Source organism: Staurois parvus, unplaced genomic scaffold, assembly GCF_062004578.1.
Source record: "Staurois parvus isolate SC_StPar_1 unplaced genomic scaffold, SC_StPar_1.0 ptg000440l, whole genome shotgun sequence".
In the NCBI taxonomy this organism is placed as follows: Eukaryota; Metazoa; Chordata; class Amphibia; order Anura; family Ranidae; genus Staurois; species Staurois parvus.
Window position 1 is genome coordinate 916,376 of NW_028318236.1, and position 20,026 is coordinate 936,401.

General features: G+C 40.1%; 1 protein-coding gene across 1 annotated transcript in view; it reads right to left on the bottom strand.

Moving 5' to 3' along the window:
• LOC149454008 (contactin-5-like) overlaps positions 1 to 20,026 on the bottom strand; it is a gene marked incomplete at its 3' end in the record, with an annotated part of 1,251,777 nt that overhangs the window by 853,182 nt on the left and 378,569 nt on the right. The window contains exon 2 of the mRNA XM_089687921.1: positions 11,027 to 11,231. The remainder of the gene's footprint in view (positions 1 to 11,026; positions 11,232 to 20,026) is intronic.

Here is a 20,026-nt window from a genome sequence, read left to right on the forward strand (position 1 = left end):
CTGTATCCTTTGAACCTGTACCTAGTGAGTTATTTGACCCGGATTGTTCTTGACCTGCTGATTTCTCCTGCCCAGACCCTTGCTTTGCCTGACCTCTCTTCGGAATGCCCCTCATTAGATCTGACCTGCTGTTGCTGACCTGGCGTGTGACCCGACGATTCTCTGCCCGCTCCCTTGTACCATACCGTCCTCTACGTTACGCACTCGGCCCGTCTGACTTCGCACTTGCTCAGCCATCCATCCATCCCATCGGGGTCACCCGACCTCCTCATATCAGGCTCTCCCTGGTTGGAGCCCCTGGCGAACACCCCTACCACTGACGGGTGTGCTCAGTAGTTGCAACCTGGTCTCGGGGTACTCCAAGTCCATCCCCACCATCAGGGGCTCTGGTGAACAAGTACCCTGGGACTTCGACTCCGCGCTCTGGGCACGCCTGACCAGTGGAGTGCTAGTGGTGCCGCTAGGCGGTCCCTCACACCTACTTTAGCCAGATAGAGTGCACTACTTGTTCATTTTGTCCTTCCTTCCTCTTTTCTTTCTGGACCCCTTTTATCTTTTTTCCCTATTGCTCTAACTATAATGTTAGCGGAATGAACAATACGGGATATTCTGGTGTGTATGAGGGAAATAGTCCCAAATCTGTGCGGGCCAGTACAGAACCTTGGTGGTTGCCTTGGCCCTAACTCTTCTTATCTTATCCCAGTCCACCCCATGGCATGGGGATGTTTTTATAATTTTTGTACTGTTGTATAATCTCCTCACCCCTCTTATTCGGTACCAGTTTCGGAGGAGTCATAGGGAAATAAGCCTAGGTTTGCTATATTTCATAGCCTTAAAATATTGCTATTTGAGTTTAATTCCTGTATAATGCTGTACTACATGAAAATTGTATTATTTTTCTCTTTGCTATGCATTGTATTTTGCCATATGCCTATAACACATTGATTGTTATACTTGCAAGCATTGGAATACTGTTCTTTTCTTAAAGTTCCTAATAAAAACTACTGAAAAGAAAACATTCAATTCCATTTGTTGTTGAAACTGCAGAGTAATTTAAAAACATTAAATGGTGATTTTGGTCAACCGCCTGGAGATGGGATCAACATAGTTCTGATCAAACCCATCGTAAAAATCTGAGTAAAATTGTGGTCACTTTTTTATCGTTTATGACTATACTAAAGATGTCACTTTTCTGTCCAGCTCCAACTTCACAATCAACCAAATTTTGGTAGTCAATCGAACTTTTGGTTGGTTGACTGCTTTGATTTACTTTCAAATGAATTTGCAATATCTGGTGGATCAGTAGTGGTTGAAATTGAAATAAAATTGGCCAGTTTTAGAATTTGCATACTGTAAGTGATCTGAATATTCCAAGATGATGTGCATGCTTCATGTGGGAGGGGCATATATTGGTTTGAGCTGCTACTTGATTTTCTTGGAATGGGTTTCATTTCCTTTTACTGCCCCTAAAAGTGAGCATTGGTTTTGATTTGCCTGTACTTGCACGAGGTTTGTCTGGGTACTCCACCTGCTTTACACACTGCAACAACATGCTGTATGTATATGTATGCAAGGGAGAGAGGGACCTTATATTGTAAGCTCCTTCAGGGCAGAAACTGATGTGAATGTACAATATGTGAAGCACGGTATAAATTATCAGTGATATAAAAATTCCTGTATTAATGAAAAAGAATCAGTGGCTAGAAGTCCTGCTTTGATGCACTAGTGTCCCTGGTTCAAATCCCACCTAGGACACTATCTGCATGGAGTTTTCCTTTGTGCTTGTACTCTAAAGATAAGTTGGTAATTTAATTGGCTCCTGCCTAAGTTGGCAATAGTTAGTATGTGTATGTGAGATAGGTACCTTAGACCTTAGAATGTAGGCTCCTTAAAGCACAACTACACTGCCTCTAAGCATCACAAACCAAAAACATTATTTCATTCATTTTAATATTTAAAGCAAACATTCCCATCCATCCATGTCTCCATGGTTTATTTTGCTGAGAAACACTTTGAAAAACACTGCTTAACATTTCTAATTTTCTTGAGTAAGGGCAGATCATTTATGTAGTCTTTACTTCCTGGAATCCATCTGCCCTTAGCACTGCCATACAGGCAGGAGGGTGTCCATAGTCGAGAAAGCCCCACCTCCAGATGATGCCATAAAGACTCCTGGGAAGCATGACATCATTTTGGCCTAGGCCAGAAACTAGGAAGCAACTGACAAAAAAAAACAAACAATCCCCCCCCCCCCCCCCAAGATTAAAGCAAGTAATATTAATATACCTTCCTATTTCTTAATACTAGCAGCTTAAAGATTACAATTAGTCAATGCTGATTGCAAGAGTGAAGTTCTTCAATCAATATTAATTATTTTTTAATGCCTGTGCTGCTAGCATTAGCAAACAGATAAGAAGGTATATTATATTTACTTGATTTAATCTTGTTTTTTCATTTATTCAGTTGCTTACTGACTTCTGGCCTAGGCCAAAAAGATGTAATACATCCTAGGACTCTTTATGTTCATTTTTTTTGTTTCATCTTGTGGAGGGGCTTTCTCAGCTAAACACACCCACTGGACTGCATGCCTGAGGTAAGGGCAGGTGAATTCCAGGAAGTAAATGCTTCTTGAATCATCTGCCTTTTTTCAAGAGAGCTACATGTACAAATGCTAGAGGGTGTTTTTCAAAGCAATTTCTCACAAAATAAAGCATGGACATATGGATGGGCGGGTGAATTTTCTTTGAATATTAAAAAATAATTAAATAGCATTTTCAGTTTATGGTGTTCAGATACAGTTTAGTTCACCTTTAAGGGCAGGGACTGTAAATTGCAGGTGCTATAAAAATACCTGTAATAAATATTAATTTTGAGCAGAGAAACGAAAGCCAAAAAAGCAGATTCAGGTAAACAGTTATTTAGCTGCTGGAATTTATTCTTGTGTTTGGCATTCCCCCAAAGCACAACGGGCCTAAGAAAATCTGGTACTGAGACGAGACACAGAAATGCAACAGCCCCAGGCACACTGTCGCTAATTTTTTTTACATTGTGTTGTTTGCAAATCTAGGACAACACCTTAGATGATAAATAATAGGCTTATCAAACAAAGATATCCCATGGTTTTCTAATAAATATTCCTTTCAATGAGGCTAAATAAATTCTACAAGCCCGATGCACATCTGGCCAAATGTCACAACAAAGTTAGGAGACAGACGAGAGGGAAAGTGTGCGTAAAAGTATGTTTATCTAAAGTCATATTCCCAGGCGGCGTCCTACTCCAGCAAGATGAAATGCTATCATGGGCTCAAAGCATGCTCCTGCATTTCATTAATTCACACAAAAACCTCTTGCTGTAAAGGGATTTGTCACCATAAATGTGAGCTTTATTAAGTACAAACACACAATTAATCACAAATAACCACATTAATGCAGACCCCTCTTTATTACTCATTTGAGCTTCCCTATACAGATGGACTATGTTTAGCTCTGAAAAACTGTCATTAGAGGCAAGAGTATGATGTGAGCAGATGCCTTCCCCCCTATCCTGGCCTGCTGCGTGCTCAAATTAAGGGTCTGATATGTAATTGGTAGGGGGACAACCTATGACACATTCTTTGTTGTGCATGCTTCCCCCATAACATCCAGAAGAGGTGCAAAGGGTCTGATATAGATTTTATGGATTTTGGGGGGAGGGGGTCCTATGTAATTTTTTTTTTTTTGCCTGTGGTTTCCCTTTAAAATTCATACAAGATCTGAAGGGTCTGGTATAAATTTTTGGGGGTACCACATGTCATTAATTTTTTTAGATGTATAACAAAAGTGACATATATTAACCTCTTGATGCCAGCCACATGCATATATGTGGCTGCTTGGCATGTGGGCCTCAACGCCCATCAACCGCACATATGCGACCCAGTTAAAACTACTTTCCATGCTAGAACGCGCTCCCTGCATGCTCCTAGCAAGGTGGCCGATAGTGGTTGGTATTGGGATCTTTCCAATTATGTGACCGCTGTGACAGCCAATCACAGTGGTCACATAACCCAAAAGGCCGTCTCCCAGCTTTTAGAAATCTTTGGAGGCAGTCGGCACCAAAGGGTTAATAAAAAGCTGTTAATTCACTTTTCCCTGCAAATTTCCTCTGATTTGTAATTAGTATGGGGGTAACCCATGACATTTTTTTTTATGCAGTGTTCCCCTTTAAAATCCATACTAGAGCAGAAGGCCCTAATATTGATTTGTTGGGGGGACCACATGTCATTTTTTTATAGATGTATAACAAAAGTGACATACTGTATATGAATGAAAAGCTATTAATTCACTTTTTACCACAAACGTCCTTTTTTTGTAAATAATGCAATGGGGACCCCACCCAAAATACACATACAATCCTCATCCTCCGTGATAAGTGCCTGATATGTATTTTGGGGACTCCCTGTTGTAGAATTTCCAAAAATAAAAGCCGCTTGCAGAGAAATGTGAAATAACTGCATTTTAGATGGCTTTTGTTTTCCTGTGTAGAAAGTCACTTTTGCCTTACTACTTTGCATAGTAAATGTGTGTCACTTCTAAGGTCAGTTTAGAGGATCCCCCAGGCAGGTTTTTCAGTGCAATAATGTATTTTTGATTTTGAAATTTCAGCATTATTAAATTCCTGAAAATGTTTTTTTTTTAATTAATATTGGTACTTGTCTAATAGGGCAATGCATAGCTCTTCATGGACAATCACTTGACTATCAGCCCTAAAAATAGAGAACATTGATTTGACGGATTCGGCTCTCATTGACTTCAAAGGGTTTCAGATTTGGCATTCAAATGTCACAGCCGCAGAGATTTTTCCTCACTTCCTCTCCTGTTGACAACAGTTTCTCCAGACAGGATGAGAGGAGAAATCTCCAACAGGAGAACCAAAATACAAACCTGTCAGTTGGTTCTATCCTCACCTACTCTGCAAAAAGGATGTTGCTGAAAGAGAGTTCCCCTCATTTCCTGTTTGGTTATATCAGAGGGGCGAGGGATCCTCAAGCTAAGATGAAAGTAAACAACAACAGCATCTGGGTCTGATACTGTTCTGGAGACATAGGAACTGGAAGACAGCATGTTCTATCAGAAAGAGCTATCAGTAAGGGTTCAGACAGGCCTTGCAAACCTCAGGGACCTCTAGGGTCTTGAACTGTATACCTACCGCTTTCCATACAGCATATCTATATATATATAATATATTTATCTGTCAGAAGCTCTAAAAAAAACAGGTAAACTCTGTATGAAACAAATACGTAACTGTCCATGCACAGAGCTGTTTTTATTTGAAAACTTATTTCCTTTTGAACACAGGAAGCAAAATAACACCTATTCGTCATTTCTGTAGAGAAAAGTCATTTTAATTACTTCAAAAGCAATTATCGCTTCCAGCTCAAGGTTAATCCTCAGGGTATATATTCAGCTTTTTTCATAAACACACACCAACCATATTCATCTTTCTGCACCTTGCATATTAGTACCGAGTTATTCAACCTGAAATTATTTTTAACAACTCATTGGCATTTTGCTTACACTGGCCCAATTTACTAAGACTCTTGATAATGTTATGTTAGTCTGGATTTGAATAAAATAGACCCTTATCATGGAGGTCTGGTACAATATCCAGCATTCATGACATTTCAGAAATGTGCTAGGGTCCTGCTCTCACTAAGCCTCACCTTTTAGCTGCTGCATCTGTTGCAAAAAAAGTACTACCAAACACCAAGACAAAGGTTTTAAATTGTTCCTACTGGGGCCAAAATTATACATTTTGCTCCACTAGGCCAAATGTTTAGTGCCACCTCTCTGCTACTCCATCAGCTGAATTGTCTTGGCATCAATTTTAGAAGTCAGAGACAGGAGGAACGCTGAGGCTTTAAGAGATCGTGTGCTACCTTATGTCTTCCACCTAAAAGGGGAGTGAACAATAACCTTATTCTGCTAGCAGGTCAACTCCAGGTTATGGACCCAGAGTGACATTGTAGGTATACAGTACACTAATATAGCAACAAAAATACACAAACAGTAAATGGGAAGCACCAATGAGCATCTGAACAGATGGCAGGCAAGAAAGCAGTCTGGAACCTTTTTACTCCGAATGGAAATGTTTTACTGACAGCAGTGAGTGGTTGTGTGCCGCCCAAGGAAGTCTTGCTGCTCTAGGTCTTGGTACATGTTGGCCATGTAGAAATGTGGATCTAGAAGTAAAATTAAGATCTTGATTTTGTTTCACTGTTCTGCAGACAAGTGACAGCAAGAAGGATGCAGAAGGAGAGGTGGTGTGTCAGCCTCCCGTCTCTGCATTCCTCTTGCCGCAACCCATCTCAGGAAAGTGCTTGGAGTCGAGACAAATGGTCCTTTCTGAAACCTCTTCTCATTCCTAGCTATGTTGTTGGACGGCCGCAGGGGCAGGATGTGGGGTTGGGATTGCTGGTGGTCGGAGGAAGGGTCCATGCACCCATCATAGCTAGGGTTAGGAAGCACCTAGTCACATGGAACAAAGAACTATATGTTTTTGGTCCCATGGGGGACAGAAAAGTAAAACAATAATTATAATGATGGTTCTTTGTTCACATTTTATGCATGCCCCAGTTAATAAGTTATGTGTTGTTTACTTTCACCCGGAGTTGCATGACATTATTTATAATAGAGAGTACAGTGTTGTTTAAATGAGAATATATTTTCTAGTCACTTGGGGAGTGCATTGATTTCCATGAGTCAGCTGACTCACACAGGTAGATTTACTAAAGGAGTAGAAACTTTTTGTTAGCAAAGTAAATGTTTACTTAGCTTAATAAATATTCATTGTATGCAAATTAATAATTAAATATATATTTTATTTCCCTTGAACATGATTGGGTATTCTACGGCTTTGCCTTATTTACTGTTGTATTGTAAACCAAACCCATAGCACCGTGAGGAGTAGCAATAAAGCAGAACCAAGTAGGTCAATTTACTACAGCAGTAGAGGTTGCTCACTTAGCAAAATGAAGGTTAGTAAATAAAGGATCCTTTCACTCACTCAATCATGTGTGAGGGGAAAAAAAAAGTTTTCGTAGCACAGGATTGGCTAATTAAACTGAGCACAGCTTTTACCTTATTTACTAGGCTCAGTCTTTAATCGCTTAGTAAACCAAGCCCTATATCAGGTAGTAGAGCCAGAGGAAAAGTGTTTTGGGGCCAAGCAGGACCTTTTTGTCTTCGCCATGCCTGATGAAGGGATCCTGTGAGGCCTGGAAACATTACACTCTTTCCCTGTGATGTGATCAATTTGAATAAAAACTTTTAGAAGTTACTTGAAGATTCCACAATGTGCTGCCAAATATGTAGCTTGACCTGTGATCGGTTTCCAGCTGGCTGTTGCTACAGCAGCCATTTACTTCTCAGTCCATTCCTCATTCAGGAATGTGTGTGAGAATATTGATAATTGTTCCTGAATTCGAAAAGTACAGTGCACTAAGAATCTGATGAGCTTTGGTTTGAGCAGAATATAAGTAGTTCAACTATACTGATTATTTGGTGTTCATTACCGAACTATCAAACCTAGTGGCCTGCGGTGTGAGATGGCCTGTAGGCCACAAGACCCTGCAGAGAATTGGAATGGGACAAAGCTGAGACTGCTATTTCTGGTACACATCACTTATAACTGAGATTAGGTAAAAATGTAACATTTCACTCTTTTTAATTTTGTGTGAGCATGTTATAAAAGTAAAGAAAGGCCAGCACTTCATGTTAGAAATAGTTCTTTTACTTCAAACAGCAATCACTGATGCATGCTTCAAAGTTCTTTTTGTAAAGGGAGTGCATCCTGGAAGTTTAGAGGTGAGGGAATTGATTGTGGGATGAACACAACTTTATTATTCACTAGTACCCTAGGCTTAAAATGGACTTGTATGGGATATGTGTCGTTATCTCATTATATTTAGCTCTATCATCTTTTTTTATAAACCCCCATGGGATTACATGGTGATACTTGGTGATAGTGGTATCAGTTACAGTATTTAATGAATTCATAATGTCTTTGATGGCTTGTGGAGTGGCTAGACTTAGTGGACACATATTTGTCAGATATTCTGCTGATGAATACTGTTTAATGTTGTGGCTTCAAAGGTTATCAAAGGACTGCTTCCTTGGAGTCCAATTATCAAATAGGCCACTTTTTTTAAAGCATAAAAAGATTGTGCAGTTCCCCAGCAATCTGGGGAGAACCAAAAAATGTATTGGTTAATCCATTTGGGATCATGCTAATATGCATAGGGGCTAATTTACTAAAAATGGAGAGTGCAAAATCTGCTGCAGCTGTGCATAGAAACCAATCCGCTTCCATTTTTTTTTTCCTGCTTACTTGAACTAACTGAAGTTAGAAGCTGATTGGCTAGTATATACAGCTGTGCCAGATTTTTCACTCTCCAGTTTTAGTAAATTAGGCCCACAGAGACAATTTATGTGACAAATAAAGTTACCCAACAATACTAACATTTATAGGTAAAGTTGATCCAGGAAATATCCGATTGGCTCTCGGGGATCAGGAAGGACTTTTTTTCCCAGCAGGAACAAATTGGATCGTGCTTTGCTCAGTTTTTTTTTGCCTTCCTCTGGATCAACTGTGGGTGTAGGATTATAACTTTTTTTTTTCCTATGGTTGAACTGGATGGACTTTTGTCTTTTTTCAGCCAGACTAACTATGTAACTATGTAACAAGAGCAAAGTAACCTGCCCAGTCCTTGGCTGTGGTTGGCCTTATCAGCAGTTGATTTGGCCATAGATATCTGACAAATATGGCCATTGTGCAAAGGTAGCAAACATCCACATTGTATAGATTCAAGGTGTAAGATTCAGGGTGTGTATTCAGGTGTGTTGTCGTGCATTGTAGTAAAGCATGTGGTAATGTATGCGTTACTGCAGCAACATAGTGTAAATGGGTTTTTAGACCACCTAGAGGTACTTTGGGGTGCCCTTCAAGACCTGTACATGCAATGTCACCTTATGTGCATTGGTCAATGCAGTGTCATTTGTTTGAATGGCACCCCGACACACACTGTCGGCAAACATCATTGAACCGCATGCACCATCTTTTAGCAGCACACCACCACTTTTTATGTGTTGCACTAAAGCAATGGTTACCTCAACAACATGGTGTGAACGAAAGTAAACTTAATCTTCTCTGCTGATCTCTATATAGGCAATTTCCTTGCTAAAAATGCTAAAACATTAAGTATTGGCAATAAACCTTAACAGTTATTTTATTATTATAAGAATAAAGTAAGTTTTCTTTGTAGTCTATTTAGAGTCTAAGGCAACATAAATCAAAATCAGCTTAAACAGAAGAGAACATATTTTTTTACACATTTTCTTTAATACATTCTTTACTAATAGTCTTTTTAATAAATTAAACATTAAAAGCTGCATAGAGTTATTTTATAATTACCATATATCAATATATGATATGATGTCCCACATTGTTCAACCCATGTCCTCTGAGCTCAGGTCAGCCTAGACTGGCCACAGCCTGTGACTGTACAGTGAAAGGAGAAGCAGCAGAGCAATGAGATCATCTCTTGACTGCACATGAACTGATTGACTCTTTGTACTGATTCATTCTCCTACAATTCAGCCTGTAGCACAGGGACTTCAGAGCCTGTTACCAGATAAAATTCAGGTACTTACACTGCTTGGCTTTTAAGAAAGTGTTAATAATTAAAAAACTGTATTAGTCAGTGCTTTTTAAATCTTCCTAGAATTCAAATTTAAAGCCCAACTCTAGGCAAAATATTTTTCCCCATGCAGTGGAGTTGTTCCTGCACTGCATGGGTTAACTACTCATTTTGTCTAGGGGTGAATGCAAGCCTTTCGATTCTCTGGAAAATGGCATTTCCCCACGCCAAGCAGGTCATCAGGAAGTCAGGAACAGACCAACACAGGAGACCGCTAGACCACGGATGGCAGGAGCCACGGGGACCTATCTTGTGCTGGGAGGACTGGAGGATTAGGGGCCTATATCTTGGCTTTCCAATCCCCTAGAAAAAAAATGAGCCATTAACACATGCAGTGCGGGGACAGCCCCACTTCATGAAAAAAAAAACATTTGCCCGCAGTTTAGCTTTAAAGCAATATGCTGGAGTTCTAATTTAAAGTGGTTGTAAACTCTTATATATTCCCAGTGAAGTGACTGGCCTCAGGTGATACACAGAGAAATTCTCTTACATAAATTGTACCTGTTTATCTACAGCCATCTTTCCTCTATATCCATTAACAGTGCAAACTTCCCACAGAATTTCTCAGCTCTGAAAAGCAAGGGTTGCGGGGCGCGGAAGTTACATCAGTGAGGAGAACTCTGAGAGCTGATTGGAAAAAGGGACATCCCCCCCTCTTCACACAGCACACAGGAACAGAGCTGATGCTGTCAATCTACCGGAGCTCCCTCCCCTGTCACCATTTTTCTCTTGGTGTCAGGAAAACTTGTCAGAAGTACACGTTATAGAGGGATATGATTTGTTCATATTTCATGTCTGAGGTTTACAACCACTTTGGGGTCTACTTATACAGGGACCAGATGTAGAATGCAGTTCACATCCATGTTTTTGGGGCCCTTCTCCTGAATCAGGGAAACCAAAATAGCAACACAAACAACAGATGCGTAGCATTTGGACTACTATGCCACACCACACTACATCAGGCCTGGCATATAGATGCCACTTTGCAAAAGTCAAACCACCTGCTAAATGTCCCATTCTGTGATCAAAACAAAGCTCTTAAATGGTCCCAAGTGGTTTGCCAACCAAACAGATGCTGAGACTCGCAGTTTAACAGTAGCAGAAGCTCTGCCTGTAAATTGGCCAACCTTATTCTAAATTAGGAATGGGCACGTGCTGGCCTATTAGAACATGCTGGAACTTTTAGTCCCTTGCAAGTATACAAGCCCCAGGTTACACTGCTACCTGATTCATACCACATAAAACTCCCAGAGCTATTACATTTTGTATTCTTCAAACTATTTTTAGCTTACCTCACTTAGCAACATCAACTCCCCGGCAGATACAGTTTTGTGTTCCGTGTGTTTTCTTCAACTTCCTTGATTAAATTTGACTTTTATTGTCACCAATAAATGTGTGTTCTGTATTAGTTTGTTCTCGTAGGCAAAATTCCAGAGCAAGATTGTTCTCCTCTCAGTAAATAAACATGGATTTCAAATCAGAAAACAGTAGCGAATGCTAGAAAAGAAAAAAAGACAAAAATGAAAGTATTTAACAAAACAAATTTATTTCAAGCAGACAAAAACAAAATATGCCCTGGGCACAGAGACTAATGTAAACTTCAGAACTCGGTACATACATTTACATGTTGGTTTGTAAGTGTCAAATAAATACTGTACATCAGAAAATATAATTTAGGAGCAATAAAGTGGTTACGTTGGCGGAGCATTAACTGACACTGTCAGCTGTTCGTTCTACTAAAAAAAAAAAAAAAAAAAAGCCTAATTTACTTGTAAAATTATACCGAGCTCAGTCTGGTGCCTATTATACTGCTGTTGTTGTATAATACACTGTCATTGTGGTTTGAAGTGCTACCTGCCTACCGGTTAACAGGCTTATTCACAACAGTGCAGTAAGTTAAAATAGAACTGTAAGTAAAAATTAAAAAGATGCCGGTACACTCAATGATACAGTAAAGCAATTTGAGAAGACCTGGAATCCTTAGGCCCAATATTTGTAAGTCCAGCAGACTTCCCCCCCCCCCCCACTGTAGCTCCAGATCTCCAAGGAGATCTTTAGGACCCCTTTTCCTACATTACTTGGTTTCTTTTCTTGCTTTCCTTTCACCTAGATCTTTCTTCTTCCCTTCTGTTGTAAGGCAACAGCCTTCTGGTTCCTATTATTAACAGGGATTTTTCTGTATTATGTTCCCTGCTTGTGTAGGGAAATTCTGAGTATAATTTGATCTACATTGAGAAGCTACACTCTCCAGCCATTTTATTAGGTACACCTTGCTAATACCAAGTTGTACCCTCTTTGCCTTCAGAACTGCCTTAATTATTTGTGACATAGATTCAACAAGGTGTTGGAAACATTCCTCAGAGATTTTGATCCATAATGACATGAGTTACTGTTGCCTTTCTATCATCTCGAACCAGTCTTCCCATTCTCCACTGACCTCTAACATCAACAAGGCATTTTCGTCCACACAACTGCCACTCACTGGATATTTTCTCTTTTTTGGACTATTCTCTGTAAACCCTAGAGATGGTTCTGCATGAAAATCTCAGTAGATCAGCAGTTTTTAAAATACTCACCCCATCCTGTCTGGCACCAACAACCATGCCACATTCAAAGTCACTTAAATCCCCTTTCTTCCCCATTGTGATGCTTGGTTTGAACTTCAGCAAGATGTCTTCACCACATCTAGATGCCTAAATGCATTGAATGGTTGCCATGTGACTGGCTGATTAACAATTTGTGTTACCAAGAAATTGAATAGATGTACTTAACCTCCTTGGCGGTATTCCCGAGTGTAGCTCGGGGTAACACTTCAGTACCACAAACGGTAACCCCGAGCTACACTCGGGAATACCATGCGGCACTGCTCCGGCATGTGTTCTTCACTTACCTTACCCAGCGCTCCCACGATGTGTCCCCTGCAGCGTCCCCGGCCATCTCCTCCGGCCGATGCCGGCATCCGGCTTCTGTGTCCTGTCCCTGTGACGTCGGGACGTACGGGCGCCGCTGGCGGCAGGAAATTTAAAAATTTTAAAAAATGTCTTTTTTTTTTTACGTTTTACATAGTAAAACATTGCTGTCTCAACCAATTTCACATACATCTTGTCCCTAATGCTTTGTCCGGCGCCCTGCCTGCATTTTGTCTGTTCTTTCTGCCTGGAAACTGAGAAATGTCCATGGCGTCCAAAAAGTGTCCCTTTAGGTCAAAAGCGGTTTAGATCAGCTAGGAGAACAGCGATAGTAAATCAGAACCACTTGCAGAATTGAGTGATAATGATTCGTGGGGAAATTCGTCATCAGACACTGAAAACGATTTTGCGACTTTGCTCAGCAATGTGATAACTTGGCTCTATATTTCAAATTTCAGTGTTTTTGGTTTGATTATATTATTGAATTAAATGTATTATTATATTATTATTTTTTATGATTATTTATTAAATTATAATTTATGATTTCGTGTTTCAAATTTTATCATACCCGGGATGTTTACTAGACTCTTGTTTGGACAGATTTCAGTGAGTTATTCCTAAAAATTACAGCCTACAATAAAAAAACTACATATTCCATGCAAAATAATGGTACCGCTTTCAGCACCAAAAATCTGAAATAATCAGACCGCTAGGGAGGTTAATAAAGTGGCTGCTGAGTGCATGTAATCTCCTAGGCATTTGCAGCGATTGTCAATGATCTGTACTCTACACAGAAGCAGCCGCTGGAGAGATCAAGTGACCAGACCTGAGGGGCTTCAGAATACGTAAGTACACAGATAAAGGACCAAGGTCCTCCTGCGCTATGAATGGAAGTGTACCTAACTTAAAGCTGCCAACACTCAGAAAAACTGATGCAGTATACCCACACATCGGTGAGGAGGGAGAACTGCGAGACATGTGAGTATTCCTTTTCTGTCTAAATAAAAGAAGTCTTGGTTTCCACAATACTGCACTTAAGGGGTCTTTTTTCTTGGCTCACTGGGCTGGTGAGCTACTGTCCTTTAGAGACATCTGGTCTGATCAGGGGCAACAGGAGCCCCATAAGCAGTTCCAATGGAGGAAGAAGGCTGCTGGTTTCTATGATTAAGGATCCGGGGTGATCCTGCAAGCGGTTTGGCCCCTAGAGGTCACCTGGAGGAGGTGAGGAGGCAATTTAGCCGCAAACAGAAGAAGTGTGTTGGCACGGAATCACGGAATTGTTAAACACTATTGCACACTGCATGATTTATTTATCATTCACATATTGTTTTTGGACATTTTCCGGATCATTTGCGCATTTTTATAGTGTGGACACTTTATTGCACTTTAGCACTTTCTGTTTAACCCCTTTAATTTGTGGGGTTTTCTATATATTATATTAAGTGTGTGTACACGGTTTTTTGAGTAAGTGAGAGGCACATTCTTATGATTTATAGATACTGTAATTAATTTAGTGTGTGTGCACGTTTTTTAAGTGAGAGGCACAGTTATTGTCATTTAATTTGGGTTGACACTATATTTGTTTAGCACTATTTGTAGTCATGAATTACGCTCTATATGAGCTACTAATTTTTATGAACGCTGCACTATTTGTTTAATGTAAGTACACAGATCTTTTCTTCACAGGGTTAGATAGAATACTCCTAGAATGGAGGTGGGAGCTGGTTTAGCCTTAGTTAGCTTTTGACTGCACCTTGACCTTGACCTTATTAAAAAATATTGAACATCAAAATTAAAAAAGGATGATCAGAAAAGCTTTTTTATTGCAGAAGAGACATGCTATGCCTCGTCTGTGATAAAAGACTCCTAACTACCTGCTTGCCTATTTATTGACAATGCCATATAGCCAAGATGGCTGAAGATCTTGAATCTGGAAGAAGACCAGGCAAAGATGTCAACACCAGTGAGGGACCTTGCAAACATACCCATCGCTGGTGAAGGGGTAAGTATAGTTTCTCTTTAAGTGATCACAGCCAACCACATTTCAGTTTACGCACTCTGAATCAGTGAACTCAGACTAGTGGCTGGAGGTTACAGCACTCTGCAAATTGCAAAGTGTGGTAACCTATACAGGCCTTTTTAAAGGAGGTAGGTAAACATGGGTTCGTTCTGTGTCCAGGAAGGATCACAGTTGAAAGCATTTTTTTATTTTTAAAAGCAAATGCTGGAAGAGCTGTGAAGAGTTTTGTGTTTTGTTTAGACACGAGGTCAGTGAAAGTCAGGCTTAAAGTCCAATAAAACTGCTTCAGTGGGCAATAAGGGCACTGTTATTGGACATGGCATTGGAAGTTGGTAGAGCTTAGTCATGAGGTCAGGAAAGTCAGGTCCACTTTCCACTAAATAAATTATTAACGGTATCAACATAATAAAAAACCCCACAAACGCATGTGAACACTTTTACCCCAAAAAAGTGTATAAATACCAAAATATTATTGTTATGCTCCCTCTCAAAAAGTTAGTGCTCAAACAAATCACAATATTATCATATCCTAATAAATCAATAAATGTAGTGTCCATCAAAGTCCATATAATCATACAGAAAATTGCAGTCCTTCATAAAGTCCAAAACTCCTTGTTGTAAAAAACTTCTCAAGTGACCAATAAGTGCACTCTGATTTGACAGGGGGATGACGGTAGGTGGAACTTATCTATGTTGTCAAAGAAAATTTGTCCCACTTCCCAATGAAATGCCTCAGCATCTAATAAAAGCACTTCTCTGCGGAGGTATTACAGGTGGGTAGCTTATCTATGAAGTCAAGGAAAGTCAGACCCCAGTATCACAGTGTATCTAAATAAGAGAAGGGCACAGATGATTCTTTCCAGGATAAAAAAGATAATAGTACGACTTTTGGGGTATGTCATTTTTATGTTGGACTTTTACTTTGAAAAGTTTAAAATGGAGCACAGGTTCTCTTTATGTGGCCGGACGATGGATGGGTGGTGGGTAGATGAGTGAATAACAGACTATGTCCAATTACAAACATCATTTCAAAGATCGGTGTTCTTACTCTGCACTGTCATTATAATTAAGTGGCTGGGAAACCAATCAGGAGAAGGATGACATGTCAAAATGCATAGTGAAGTGGATGAAGTTATTTACCACAGTGTGTTCTGCTTCTCTGACCAGCCCGCAACCCTTAAAATAATGCACTGTTGTGCTGAATGCAATAGTATCATGGTTATTACAGTAAATCAAGAAATCAATAAGAGATGAAAACCAAATGGAGGCATATAGGAGGCCGTGGAGTTCATGTGTTTATAAATCTATTACCTGTAGGCTCTTAGACTCCTGGCAAATGTATGATTTAACTGCTACAGTATCTGTTTTATGCGAAGTGCTTGCAGATGTAAATCCAGCCTATAGAGAGAAATCCTCTACACTACAAGCAGCATATAGATTATGAGTGTATGATATCATTATTATAATGCTCATTATTGTACCCCTCAGAGACAGAATCCTAACGAGGTTCACTCATTCTGCCTGCATAATTCGGTTTACTGAGGTTCTTCTCACTGGTAATTCTTACTGGAAGCTAGGATGCTAGTCCTGAATTCTAGGACTGTTCCTGGGTTTGATGATTTCTTCATGAATATATCCACCATTTTTGTGCTGATCCATGAGCCACAAAACTTTTAATTTTAAAGATTTATAAAAAAACAAAAGCAACCTGCAGCTATATGTTCCTCATTATTGCTTTCTTTCAGCTGGTTTATTTTTAAAGTTGTATTCCATTAACTAGCTGCAAATTGAGTTCAGGACTATGAACTCAAACTGCCCAGGCTACTGCAGGAATGATATAGTATGTAGACAGAGTCCCATGGTTCAGGAATATATGTCTCACCATAGAAGGGAAGGGGGTGCCACCAGACTAAGTTGGAGTCACTGGGAGGATTCTGGCCAAGCTATTTGAGCGTTCTTGAACAAGCAAGACTCTCCTACCAACACCTGGGCATTTTTTCTCCCACTGACCTCCAACACCAGGGTATTTTTCCTCCCACATACCACCAATGCTGGGGCATTTTCCTTCCCCCTGACTAGCAGTTGTTTCCACCCACTGATGCCATGGCATTTTTATCTTCCACCAATGCCAGAGCATTTTTTGCACCCGATTCAGGAGGTTTCATTCACAGCATATCATCTAGTCTAAATGGCAAGGTGTTCCTTTTTTTTCTCATGTTATAAAGTTGGGAAGTGTATACAAGACTAATGTGAGGATTTTGTCTCCAAGCCAACAAGAGGTAGGGCAATAGCACAGGTGCTGGAGACCTAAAGGCTTTGTAAAATAAAAAAACAACTGCAAACTGCTAGAGCCCTTTGTCCTCATTACAGTCCCCCACCTTGAACCATATTGCTATTGAAGGAAGTGAGGGGAAATTGAAAATAAGAACAAGATAGAAACATTAATCCTTCCCCACACTATCCGCAAGAAAATGAAGAATTTGGGTTGCAGTTGGGCTTTAAAGTGGAACTTCAGGATTCCCCCCACCCCTCTTTGAATTCATTATACAATGCATATCAAAGACCTGATACAAGAGCACTATACTAATCTCTGCAATTGAAAATGGGAGAAAATGTAGAATATAATGAGCAGATGTATTTGATATGTGTACAGTGATGTGGGCTATATATGGAACAATTCTGGAAACTCCTTCCAGGCTCATTCACACTTTAATGCTCATTAGACAGGAAGTGTGTTATTGACAGGATCACCAGGTATAAAAAAAATACAGCCACTACAACGTAAGACCGGTAAGCTGCAATATATTACATTTATCTTCTTGGGTTAGATACAGTACACTTTAAGAATGAATTTCAACATACTACACCTCAGTGAGTTACTGTGCATTCTGGGGTTATAATCTGCATTATTGGACAGGTTAAGGTTAGAAAAAGCCCATAGAATTGAGAGGTGCAGGTCATACCCACTTGATTCCCATAAATTCACAGGTTTCTCATTTTCATGTGACCAACCAAAATCAATCAAATCCACTATAATACCAGAAGATGGCATCTTCAAGTGGAGTCACGCTAATTTTTATAATTTGGTTACTTGTAACTGGCAAACTATTGAAGCTGCAGGTGGCAGATTCCAATGGAGCATTCAATTCTATTATAAAAAAAAAACTAACAGAAACTGCCACATAACTGCCACGTGTATGACCAGCGCCATGCCTAATTTTTCAACTATAATTATCATATGAATTACTGTGAGATTCAGCCATGGAAAAAAAACACTACATTCTCTGTTCTCCAGTAAAAATCTCTGTGCAAGTTAGAGAATGGAATCCATCAGATAATTCAGAAATCTGAGGGTGACAAATACTATAATTAGTGATTATTATTTATCCATGGCTAATTTCACAACATCGAGCGATTCCTCCCGGAGTTCATTTGTGACAAGAAATAAACACCACACATGTAATTAAAACACATGTTTCACTAGACAATCACAAAAGGCATTTCACGATCTGTCATAATATACTCATCAAATGACGGCTCTGTGTGTGTGTCCCACTGCCGTAGCAGCAAGTATCATACAACAGAATGGTGTCAGCCATCCGCAATTCATAGAAAGTACTAATATTAAAACTGTGTGACTAGGTATTGCTAACTTTATTTCTTCTATTTCTAAAAGTTTTCACTGTTAAAGTGGAGCTCCATTTACAGCTTTTTTTGTTTGCTTTCAGTAGATGTTTATTCAAGGGTTTTATCCTTGTGCTCCTTGGGGCGAATGTCACCTCTCTTCCTGTGACGGACTTGTTGCATAAAAAAAAGTTCCAATATTTCACACTGTCCAAAAAAAGGGAAAAAATCTTGTTTGCCCCTGCCAATGCCATTTTTTTTTTTGCATACATGTTAGAATAAAAATGTGGTGACAGATTAGGGGCGGACTGACAACTCATGGGGCCCTCGGGCAATAGGGGATCATGGGGATCATACATATTAGAATAAACATTTTAATGGTGAAGATTTCTTAATATATACTTAAGTAGAAAATACACATAAATTAAATTTAGTGCACAGAAACAAAATAAAATCTCCAGATTTGATATAAAATATAAAAGATGAGACTGAGTTGAGTAAATAACTACCAAACATGTCAAGACTTGAAACTGCATGTGACTGCAATGTGGTGACAGACCAGCGGCGGACTGACAACTCATGGGGCTCCCGGGCAGTAGGGGATCATGGGGCCCCTGTGTCCTTGCCCAAACTCAAAAAAGCCTATGAAAAAGGTACCTGTGAGATGGGGAAACAGCTCTCATTGTTTGAACACTGATTGTGTGGAAGTAAATTAATGTTTTGACTGACATTCTGCGGTTTAGCTGCAAGATGTCACTGTTTTTCTAACACAGCCTCAGACTGCATAGATATTTGTATATTCATGAAGAGGTGGAGTTTTCACACAGAGTTGGAGTGAACAGGAAGAGGAGACTGCAGCCATGTTTTGAACGGTGCTGAATGAAGGGGCCGTGTGAGCTGAGAATCCGATGACATCCAGGTGTGGGAGCTTCCCTCGGTAAAAAGAGCTGCGGCTAAGTGAACCTGATCGTGTCCAAGACCCTGATCCTGTTCAGAGAAAGGAAGATTGCTGCCAGTAATGCTGATGAGAGCAGAGGAACAACACAGCATACACTGCAATATCGCAAGCTTGTTGGAGAGACATTTGTTCTGTTCAGAGTCAGCAGCGGATGCAAAGTAGACCCGGGTCGGTAAGATCGTGCAGGCACCTCATTTCAGTGTTGGCACCTATAGACTGAGTCTAGGCCTATAGTTAGTTAGTTAGTGTCTCTGTTTGTGTCAGGCCACAAGTGTTGTTACCGATTATTGGAAAGACTGCACAACTTAAAGTGACATTTCACATTGGAGAGCTGATAAAATCCTACAAACTCAAGCCAGACCGCTGTTTTGCTCAGAAGGAATACTCAGGAACGTGCTACAGGACCAGTTATGGGAGGGGGAATACTGTAGGTTTGTGTAAGATTGTAAGCTATTGTGCTGCACCGCAGGCTAGCCCATACCGTACACCCATACACTGATTCCTGCTCTCTTAGGGTAATAACAGGTAAGGTGTGGCAGCTTAATTGTGCCCGCCAGTAGGTAAATTACTACACTTTCTACCTTCATCCATCAGGAGGCGCCATGCTGTGCAGCACAAGGGTCTCAGCCTTTGGGCTGGGTGTATGTAAATTTATTGTATGTTCCAGCATTTGTGGTTGTGTTTACTTGCCACATGTAAGTAAAATTCTGTTGTGGCAAAAGCTGGTGTTGGGGTTGCTTTCCTCGTTCGTGACTTCACTGTATCCTGGGGAGCCCACCCC